The sequence below is a fragment of the Odontesthes bonariensis genome, chromosome 11, assembly GCF_027942865.1.
Source record: "Odontesthes bonariensis isolate fOdoBon6 chromosome 11, fOdoBon6.hap1, whole genome shotgun sequence".
Classification (NCBI taxonomy): Eukaryota; Metazoa; Chordata; class Actinopteri; order Atheriniformes; family Atherinopsidae; genus Odontesthes; species Odontesthes bonariensis.
Window position 1 is genome coordinate 26,839,440 of NC_134516.1, and position 10,756 is coordinate 26,850,195.

Below are 10,756 nucleotides of genomic sequence, written 5' to 3' on the forward strand. Positions count from 1 at the left end.
GGTGCTCCTCCTAAAATCAGCAGCTGAGGTAATTATTCCCACACCAGGCCACACAGTGGCTGCCCACCTCCCTGCCTCTTGTCCTTCCTTCCCTGGTTACCTGTCAGATTTTATTACTCATTTTAAAAGCTTTGAATAGTTGGACGGTTGCCTCTGTCTATGATCTGTGAACTCCTTACTCCCCTGATTGCTGCTCACACGGCCCACTGTTTAATATAACTGACCTGTTCATTAGATGGAAATGAATCCCTGCATACTCCTAAAAATCACTTTATTTTGAGGCTTTTTCTTCAAATTAAAACCCCACTTTCATAATTACTCGGGACTCTTTGCAAAATGCAAATAAAGCCAGAAAGATATGATCTTAGAACTATTAAAAAGTTCTATCTAATTAGAAATAGTGCAAGTTCGGTGCCATCTGTTGGTTTCCTTAGCGAGGAAATAGTTTTTGAATTGTTCTGTATGAATGAATTGGATTCATTCTGAATTCATTCTGAACAGTATTATAATTACAATGAATTGAACTCCAATTGGCCTGAATTGGACTTTATCACTGAAGTGCCCTGAGATGACATTTGTTGTAATTGTAATAGTTTATTTTGGCAACATTTTAAACAAACTGACATTATTCTGTCTTGGGAAACACTGCTGGTGGAAAACATGATACTGGCTGCTGAAAAACTGGCAGAAGTGGACCTTCCAACGTGACAGTGACAGGAAGTAATCAGCTGAAGTCGTCCAGAGATTAACAGAGAACACAAATCAACATTCTGGAATCCGGACTTCACTTCCATCCAGAATCTGTGGTTGGAACCACAGACCAGAAGAGACAGAACAGAAGCCTTCACAAAGCTGTGATGTCATCACTGTAGTGACATCACAAGCGATGTCATCTCTGATCTTGTTTGACATCACAAAGTTTCTACAGGCCAGACATTTTCACTGCTTTTTCACAGCTGGTCAGGAGTTTATCTGAAGAAACACGTCCAGTTTCTGAAGCATATTTGAAAGTCACAGCAAACGGTTTTCACATCGCCTAAAAAACACTTAATTATTATCTTAAATAGTCATTTTAACAAGCACTTAGAAACAACGCTTACTGTTTCCCTTCCTTAAAGCTATGGTAGGTAATCCTAAAGAGCTAGCAAGAGAGCTAGCAAGATTCGAAAGTGTCCCCTCCTCTAAGCTCCATCCCCCCCCCCCCCATTCCGTCAGTGCTTCATCCAAAGCCGGTAGAACCGCATGCGCACATGGAGCAGGGAGCCGGCAGAGGGGGGCGTAGGCAGAAAGCAGAGGCATCTGATTGGTTTTTTGTAGGCGACCAATCCGAGACGCTGATCTCAGATTGGTCAGCTTTTTCTCAGTCCTGCAGCTGCCACAGAGGTCTGATTATTTTTGTCCCTTTTTCTAAATACATCTTGTATAGATTTCTCTCAGGATAGACGGACCATTTCACCCAGTATTACAAAATGTGTTTCTGAACAGGATTACCAACCATGTCTTTAAGAACGGCTTCCTGACAGCCACCCTTCCATGGAGCCCATCTCTGATGAGGCTCGGGCCAACAGCCGATGGATCAGCTGAAGGTCCAGATGCATCTCTCAGCTCCTGTGTCAGGTCTTTGCTGGATTTTTTCTTCTTTCTTCAGGACATCACTTTACGCGTCCAGTACCCGTCCGCCCTGAAGGAGCACCAGGAGAACCTCGTGGAAATGAGGGACCTCATGAAATGTGACGACTGCGGGAAGGAATTCAAGAGCATGACGATGCTCAACGTGCACCAGAGGATTCACGAGCCGCTGTACTGAGTTACATTCATCAGCCGCTTCAGTCAGATTGCCAAACACCTTATTGTCCTTTATGAAACACTTAGGTTGATCTGGTGATCAAGGCTTATTCACCATTACATTATTTAGGATGTTCCATGGGCGCTTCATATTATTTTGATTTATTTGTAACATTTTATCATAATGTTGCTTCTTTGCTTGCCTCAACATGTTGGTCAGCCTGTTTTTGTGCATCTCAGCGTTTTTCAGCAACCTCTGTTCTAGTTTTGATGAAGTCTCCATAAAGTTTATTTTTCTTCTTACATGCATTTTTTAATGCCTTTGTTATCCGAGGTTTCTCAGCATAACTATGCTTATGTGAACATAAACCTGTTGGACCGTGTTTATCATAGAGAGATAAATAACAGTTGAAGAATGAATTGTCTGCAGTGTTTACTTCATCTGTATGAAACTTATTCCACTCTTGTTTTAAAGCTCATTTCTGAAGCATTAATTGCTTTAACAGTCCTTACCCTTTCATATCTACGCTTTTCTGTTTTCTTCCTCTGTAGTTGATCATTAAATGTTGCAAATACAGCTAAATGATCACTTACATCACTTATTACCAAACCACTATTTATACCAGTGTCCAAGGAATGTGTAAAAATGTTGTCAGTTAATGTTGCACTATCTGTGGCTCCTCTGCTCGGCTTTGTGATCAGTGGATACAAGCCTCTACCGTATAACGCAGCCAAGAAATCCCAAGTTTGTTTAGGAGTATGTACCTTTAAGAGGTCAGTGTTGAAATCACCACAGATCACAAGTGTTTTATTATCTGCTATAATTGTCTGTTCCAACGCTTCAGTCTTGTGCCTCTTGTTTAAAACTTAATAACAATTGCAGGCTTGGATTTGTTATCCTTTCATGCAAAAGTGCAGCAAGCTGATATCTGTTGATTTTCAAGATGAATGTTCTTACTTGCCTTGAAGTGAACCACTTGTTCATTTACATCCTCCACTCAACCTGATAGCCATTAAATACTGTGTCTTCTGAGCTTGTTTGGTGGTTCAACAACAAAACAAATGTAATGAAGTTTTAAAACTGCAGCGAAAGAGATGGAATAAATGGAGATCTGACACATTACGAACTACAGGACAGTTAGGATTAGCTGTTGTTTGCATGGAGATAAAACAGGTTTTAAAGGTGTTGCAGCTAACATTCAGAAACACTTGGTGTAACTCCAGAGCACCAGAGCCTCTGACCAAAAGAGAAACTAATATAAACTTATTTACCTGAAGAACTTCAGCAGCTCATAAGGCCCTTTATCTGGAGAGTGGGTGACTCTGGTCTTATCTGGCTCTTTGCTAGAGGCCTTTTAGGCCAGAGGATGTGAGCTCTTAGGATTACCATGACCTGGATGAGTGAGAATCTTCACCAACATGCTGTGTGTGCTGATGCTAACTGTAAAGATGTGAAGCTCAGACAGGAGAGCTGCTTGTTGTATGAGGACACAGTGTGTGTCTTATATGGAGGTGGAAGCCTGGCTCAAATATAGAAATCATTTCTTTGTATGTTACTTATTTAAATGTGTCCTCTCAGTGGCTGTGAAGTACTGTCAGTAATACTGAGCGGGACTCTGCATTGATGAAGATGTGTCTCTCTCTGGTGGCGAATAGAGGAACTGCATGATGTCAGTTTGATGAAGCGTTCGACTAAAGGAGGAAGTGAAAGTCTTCCAGTGGTTCCTGCAGAATCCTGACTTACTGGATGGTTTCCTGCCATGAAAAAGCTCCGTCTGCAGAAGACGAGCAGAACGGAGCCAGCGGGCCTGATGCTGCAGATGTGCTGAACACCACAGATGCAATGGTTGGGACAAAGATGGTTGGAGAGAAGACACAGAGGAGTGAAGGCCAGCTGTAGAGAGAAAAGCACCTCCAGATCTGCTGTCTGATGCTGATATCAGTGAAAATGGGCTTCTTCTTCTCCTGTCTGATGATGTGCTCAGTAATTTCAGTGATACATCCCTCAGGTTCAGGCTTGGTTGGTCTGGTGAACACCTTTACTTTCTCTCACAGCCTGCTGTGTTTTTCACTGACTGATTCCATCTGAGTTATGAAGGCAAAACAGGAAACTATGAAAAGATGAGAAAAACATCTGGATTGGACTGATGTGTGTGTGTCCCGTTACTTTAGAAAGCCTGAACTTATAAAGGTTCCTATGGTGACCATGTGTTCTGATAGTGTTGTATGAGTTTTATAAACTCTGAGGTGTCAAACAGAAGCTGTGAACATTACAAGTGTCGCTGCTGCCTCCAGAACCACTTCCGCTACACCGGCTTCAGGAGCCAGTAGGAACTTTGTCCGTCTCTGACGTCATAAGTAATAACCAATGGGAGAGCAGCTGAGCGTTTGGAACAAGCCCCGCCCCCTCGCTGGCTGCTTCTGCCGGGGTGAAGCACAGAGATAAATCCTCGTTCCCTCTGTTAAAGACACCTTTATGCCCACTGAATCCAGTCTGAGGAGAACTCTGAAATGTTTCAGCTAACAGGAAAGTTGTCCACAAGAACAAACACAAGAGGCTCCATGTTTTTAAGTGTATACAGTAGAAAGTTTTCAGCTGTTTGGAGGAGCAGACAGGAGTCCAGCAGTTGAGGAGTGAACCCCAAAAAACTGATTCAACACGCCTAAAAAGACAACATTTAGAAACTCAAGTGTCCGCTACATTTGGGATGTTTCCTCTGCTGTACTGACACCTTCGCTCTCAGAGAAAAGCCCACATTCCTCATTTAGGCTCCCTGGACACCACAGCTGCTGGTCTGTTTTCTCTGTGTGAGTCTGGTGTTTAACATGTTAGTTAAAACATCAAAGCCACACATTAAAGCAATACTATGTAACATTTCTACCTTAAAATAACAGCTTGAAAAAAATTGTGCGGCTAGAATGAGTTTTAATATTACGATTGGCCTGTCTCCTATGCCCTTCGGAGGTCTGAGTTGGAAAAACTGCGCTATGTAACTTTGCTGGAGCGGCCCGGTAGCGGCCCGGGAGCTGAGCGGAAGTTCTTTGACTTGCTTTCTGGCACACCTACCGCAAAAACAAATAGACCCCTCTCCTGCTCCCAGGTACATTTGATTACTCTTACCTTCTCGGTCGACATAGCTTGCACCTTCTGACTCCTCGCCGGTTCGTCAACAAACGTGAAACGTGAAAGCGAAAGGGTGTTGTATTTACGACAGTGTAACCGTACATTACCTCCAAGCCTGTAGGGGGAGCTCCATAATGGGCTTTTTGAGAAGTTACATTGCATTGCTTTAACGCGGACACTAAAAGATGGAGGCAGCGGTAGAACAACAGCAACAGGGTTCGGTAAAGTTTGACACATATTGACAGATTTGCACTTGCTGAATAAATACCTCCAAAATAAAGCGTTGTTCCAGATCAAATCACACCTCTCTCCATCAGATAAACATTTGAATCCAAATAAGCTGTCCTTGTATGGCGTGATCTTTGTGCCACCAGGTTGAGCGCGCAGTGACACTGATTTGAGGGCACAGATCTATCTGAAGGAACAATAATTTTAAGCGTGTGCGTATGAATCTCACACACGCTTGCTCATAGGTGCTCGGACACGCGCTCAACTCTGACAAACTGCTCGCTAGAAAGGCTCACTCTGCTCGCTCGCGGCTCTGTCTCTGCGCTCGCAACTCTGTTAGTTGTATGTAAATGAGCCACACCACCAGCCAATCAGTGCAGAGTCTGCAGACTCAATTGAACTTCTACCATCACCCTAAAGGAATTAAACTAGATGTTATATATTTTTTGTCAAACCAGTAACCATTACAGATTAAACCAATGACACAATTGATCAGTTTAAAGTTTAAAAAACCCACTGTGGGTCAGCTGCTATAGTTCATAACTTACTAGGTAAAAACAACCACTTCAATAATTCAAACATTTAATAATAATTTCCTAAGCTGGTGTAGTTTTATTTTTCTACCGTTTTAGATTTTGATCAAATCAAATTTATTTGTAGCACATTTCATGAACTTCTCCATCAGCTGATTCATACTTCACACAGTGTAATCTTCCTGGTTTCACAGCTGTGTTCGCTTCAGTTAAGCTCCTCCCACATAACAAACGTGGCCTCCTGTTGGTTCACAGGATCAGAGAAGGTCACACCTTGCAGTGACACACCTCCCTGCATCTCTTCATATCTGGGACTACACAGTGAGATACTGTAACTGAGAGCCTGAGTTCTACAGCATGACCTCTATCAGACATCGGCTCCTCAGCTTATTGGTGCTTGCTCACTGGATCAAAGGTAAAGTAGTATGTTATCAGCAGATTCATTTCAGCAGTTAGATGGTGTCTGCACCGGTGAAACCGTTAACTGGTAAAATGCTCATTTGTGGTAACTCTCTCTGTTGTGCTCACAGGTCATGTTGATGGAAGTGATGTCTACCAGACTCCCATACTGTGGGAGCAGCAGGGTGAAAATGCAACAATACACTGTAACCACACAAAGGGTGGAGGCTATCACCAGATGTACTGGTACAGACAGCTGCCTGGAGAAACTATGAAACTTACCGTGTTCACAGCTACAGGTAAAACAGATCACGACTTTGGAGAATTCAGCAAAGACAAATGCTCAGCCACCAAGACTGAAGCTGAGAGAGGAACATTCACAGTAAAGAAACTGCAGCCAGAAGATAAAGGCTGGTATTTCTGTGCTGTGAGTCAACACAGTGATCCAAACACATGTGAACACTGAACAGAAACCTCTGCACCCTGTTCCCATCTGTATTTATCTGCTCTCCTGTAGGGGGAGCTCAAGTACAAGCTGACAATGTCTCACAGTCATGTGACGCTCCCATATGCAAGCCTTCATATCTGTGCTGTGATGTCAGAGCTGCCATCACACACACTGACAGTGACTGTGGTCTCCAAGTTCAGTCTTCTCCCAACACAATAATGATCCCAGCTGCTCTGATCAAACTCTCTGCAGCTCTGCTCTGTATTGCAGGTACTTTATGCACATGATGATGCTGAGGACTGAAAGGAGAAGAAGTTCTCTTCTCTTTTAATTCATAATCAGAATTTCATCTTGTTCTTTTTCATTTGCACACAGAAGAGTTGTTGGAGCTTCTGTAACACAATGTGACTTTGACTCCTGCAGGTCTAACTGACGGGAGTGATGTGAGCCAGACTCTTCTGCTGTGGAAGAACGAGGGCCAGTCTGCCACGATGAACTGCAGCCACACTAAGGGCGCTGCTTACTTCCTGATGTACTGGTACCAACAGCTGCCAGGGGAGGGGATGAGGCAGATAGTTTTCACCACTCCATCTCCTCCACATAGATATGAAAGTGGCTTCAATGAGGACAAATTTCCTTGTTTGCTCCATAAAACTTGTTTGACAAAGGAAGCCTCCAGTTGGAGTTCCATCAGACGTACTTTAAACAAGACAAAACCAAATGTATAGTCTGGTATCAAGTGTAAGAGACAGAAAAAGTGGGAGGATTGTAAATTGGCTCCCCACACTGTGGAAAGATTTAAGAGTCTGGATTCATCATACAGTCAGTTAAGAATCCCACCCCAACCTCATGCACTTTCCACCATTTTCCCCAAAGAATGTGCATAAAGTTGAAGTGCATGTCCTACTGAGGTATCCACACGACTATTTGAGATCATTTCTTATTCTTTGGAAGACAGTCCAGGAAATGTTTTCAATCGCTGAAGGAGTCTGTTCAGAATCACACCCAAACTTAACAGGACTTTCCACCATGTTCTCAAAAAAAAGTGGATAACGGTGAGCTTGCCGTTCAGCTCACACGAGGAAGATCTGCAGGTCATGAAACTACCCCAACAAGAAGCACTTATTATAATGAGGAACAGCTCAGTGTTTCTATTAGGGCACTTATCATGACAAAGTCTCGCTTCTGATAGAAAATAAGTGTCATTCTAATCGTGACCACAATATTGATCTTCTATTTGACTTGGAAAATCACGTCATCCCTGGAAGTAATCCAGTTTGTTTTCAAAGGTTCAGATCTTGTACATTTTCACTACCAAGACAACCCCAAAGAGAAGCACTTTTGAGCACAAGAATCAGGAGTGACTCCTTTGAGGTGATCTGAGAGTGATTTGCCCCCAAAAATTAGGCTTCACATTTATGCAGTGGATGTGGTCTGTCCCAGAGTGTTGCATTCTTTCACTTCAAAGCCATGTAAATGCTCAAATTAGGTAGAAATTAAATAGAAATTTCTTGCAAACACATTTTTAGCAATAGTTCATATTTTGTAGTAGGATATTTGAATGAGAGCCGTCTGCAAGATTACCCCAACAAGTACCACTTACTTTTTGAAGAAATGTAGTCAGTGCCTGTGTTAAGGTAATGTTGGGGACAAATTCAAGAAAGAACAGTCATGTCTTATTGAAGAAAATCTCACAAGCGAAACAACCCCAAAAGAGAAGCACTTATGAAATCAAGAACCATCAGTGTGTCTGTTTGAGGTGGTCTCCATGTGATACACTCATCTGCTAGCTTCAGTTACAGTCAATAGCATTTGTCGTGTACAATCGCCCAAACCAGAAGCACTTCCTGAACTCAAACACAAGTCAGCACAGACAATGAATCAGATTTTTTTCTTACATGAATTTCTCCTGGGTCCAGTTGATGCTTTCTTGTGTCCTCCACGTTGCGTTTCCCACTGGGTGAGTGTGTTGAACAGAGTTGCCCATTTTATATGCCCAGTGTTTGTGGTTCCAACAAACTCCACCTTCCTTTTCCACAAGGTTTCTATGGTCCAGGCATTGGGCCATTAAACAACCATTCAAAGAAGAATCGTTTTGGAATGAATGCAGACATGAGGGCAGTTAGGTGTTGATGAGTGATCAATCAGCTTTCTGCAAGTTTGCTCCATGAAACTTGTTTGACAAAGGAAGCCTCCAGTTGGAGTTCCATCAAATGTACTTTAAACAAGACAAAACCAAATGTATAGTCTGGTATCAAGTGTAAGAGACAGAAAAAGTGGGTGGATTGTAAATTGGCTCCCCACACTGTGGAAAGATTTAAGAGTCTGGATTCATCATACAGTGAGGCAAGAATCCCACCCCAACCTCATGCACTTTCCACCATTTTCTCCAAAGAATGTGCATAAAGTTGAAGTGCATGTCCTACTGAGGAATCCACATGAATTTTCAAGAGTTTCCTACTATTTGGTTGACAGTCCTGGAATCTTGTCCAATAATTGAAGCAGTCAGTTAGTTAGTTAGTTAGAGCTTTATTTGTCCCCGTGGGGCAATTGTACTTGCATTACACTCGCTGGCACCAGACATGAGACACGATCAGGCATATCAAAAAACACACAAACATTGAACATAGAACACAAAACAGCTACTAGTACACACTACATTGGGTGGCTGGATAAACTACTGACCTCATTTAGTGCCTTTATCGCTTGGGGAATAAAAGAGAACTTTGACCTGTTTTTGGACAGGAGGGGGAGACAAAAACGACGTCCAGAGGGCAGGAGTTTAAAAGAGGAGGACAGTGGATGCTTATATTGAGCGATGATGTTGTCAGCCTTTTTAACAAGCCTCTCCCTATAAATACTCTCCATACTTGGCAGAGTGACACCAAGTAGTTTGCTAGCCGTAGTGACTGTCCTCCTGACCACCTTTTTTTGTGCCTCAGTGGCATTGCCAAACCAACAAATAATACAAAATGTTAAAACACTTTCAATAAAAGCAGAATAAAACATATGAAGCATCCGGTTGTCTACATTAAAAGCAAGCAGTTTCTTTAAAAAATACATTCTCTGCTGTGTCTTGGTGTGCAGTAGGTCAGTCCATGAGTCCCATTTCAGCTTACTGTCAAGCACAACACCAAGATATTTGTAGGTAGGGACAGCCTGAATGGTCTCTCCCATGACGACTGTGGCAGAGGGTGATTGTGACTTTCTAAAATCAATAGACATTACTTTCGTCTTTTTTGTGTTTAAAATCAGATTTGACCTCTTACACCAGTCTAAAAAGAAATCTAAAATTGGGCCGTGATCACTTTCTCCATCCTCAAGGAGGCTTACTAGAGCTGTATCATCTGCATATTTAATAAAATGCCTATTGGGGAAGGTGCTAGTGCATGCATTTGTATATAAAATAAATAGCAGGGGAGATAAAACACAACCTTGTGGGGAGCCCATAGATGTGGTAATAGAGTCAGAGAGGAGAGACCCAACTCTGACTCGCTGAGCTCTGCCAGTTAGGAAGTCCTTAATCCAGTGAATAAGACCGGTGTTGAGATTAAAATCATTGGCAAGTATGTCTAAAAGAGTCTTTGGTAGCATGGTATTAAAAGCAGAGGAAAAGTCCACAAATAAAATCTTAGCATGGGCCTTAGGTTTTTCAAGGTGCATGTGCAAAAGGTGCATTAATGTTAAAATTGCATCCTCCACCCCCCTGGAGGCTTGATATGCAAATTGCAGAGGATCCATGAGGTTGTGGGTTTTAAAAACAATGTGCTGCTTCACCAGGCGCTCCAAGCATTTCATGACCAGTGAGGTCAGTGCTATTGGACGGAAATCGTTGGGTTCTGAGGGTCTCTGAGTTTTTGGAACTGGTACAATTGTTGATGTTTTCCACAGGATAGGGACTTTGCAGAGGTTAAGAGAAGAATTAAAAATGTCAGTAAAAACAGGGGCTAGTTGTTCTGCACAGTGCTTTAGGACACTGCCACAGATGTTATCTGGACCAGGACTTTTCCGAGGATTGCTACGCCTAAAAATCTGAAGGACATCAGATTGCCTTATATTCCACTCAGATGCAGAAGGGGGAGGGGACAGTGATGGGGGGTCGACGGTGTCATTTCTGTCGCTTTCAAAGCGGCAGAAAAAGTTGTTCAGCTGATTGGCACTGTCTATGTCCTCACCTCCAAGCATGTCCAAGCAGTGTTTCCAGTCCAGGGAGGGTTTCCCCCTGCCCTTGTGTGGTAC